Consider the following 962-nt stretch of genomic DNA (forward strand, 5'->3'; position numbering starts at 1 on the left):
GGGTGGGGACCCAGGATGATACTGAGGAAAGAGATCAATCTGAAACTGGTACAGATGAGAACAGAAATGAGTCGAATAGTCAGGGCAGGCAGGGACAAAGCAGAGAACAAGGTAGGACTGATAAATTAAACTGCATTTATTTCATTGTAAGGGGCCTAACAGGGAAGGCAGATGAACTCAGGGCATAGTTAGGAACATGGAACTGGGATAACATAGCAATTACTGAAACATGGCTCAGGGATGGGCAGGACTGGCAGCTTAATGTTCCAGGGCACAAATGGTACAGGAAGGACAGAAAGGGAGGCAAGAGAGGAGGGGGAGTTACATTTTAGATAAGGGATAGCATTACAGCTGTGCTGAGGGAGGATATTCGCAGAAATACATCCAGGCAAGTTATTTGGGTGGAACTGAGAAATAAGAAAGGGATGATCACCTTATTGGCATTATATTATAGACCCCTAATAGTCAGCGGGAAATTGAGAAACAAATTTATAAGGAGATCTCGGTTATCTATAAGAATAATAGGGTGGTTATGATAGGAGATTTTAACTTTCTAAACATAGACTGGGACTGCCATAGTGTTAAGGGTTTAGATGGAGAGGATTTTGTTAAGTGTGTACAAGCAGGGACAGGAATGGTTGTTGCAGGTTCCAGGATTTAGATGTTTCAGAAAGAATAGAGAAGATGGTAAAAGAGGGAGAGGTATGGCACTTTTAGTCGAACACAATATTACCGTGGCAGGAAGGACGTTTGAGGACTCATCACAGAGGTAATATGGTTAAGGTCAGAAACAGGAAAAGAGACGTCACCCTGTTGGGAGTTTTCTATAAACCTCTGAATAGTTCCAGAGATGGAGAGGAAAGGATAGCAAAGACGATTCTTGATAGGAGTGAGAGAGACAGGGTAATTGTTATGGGAGACTTTAACTTTCCAAATATTGACTGGGAATACTATAATTCGAG

Source organism: Chiloscyllium plagiosum, chromosome 22, assembly GCF_004010195.1.
Source record: "Chiloscyllium plagiosum isolate BGI_BamShark_2017 chromosome 22, ASM401019v2, whole genome shotgun sequence".
NCBI classification, from domain to species: domain Eukaryota; kingdom Metazoa; phylum Chordata; class Chondrichthyes; order Orectolobiformes; family Hemiscylliidae; genus Chiloscyllium; species Chiloscyllium plagiosum.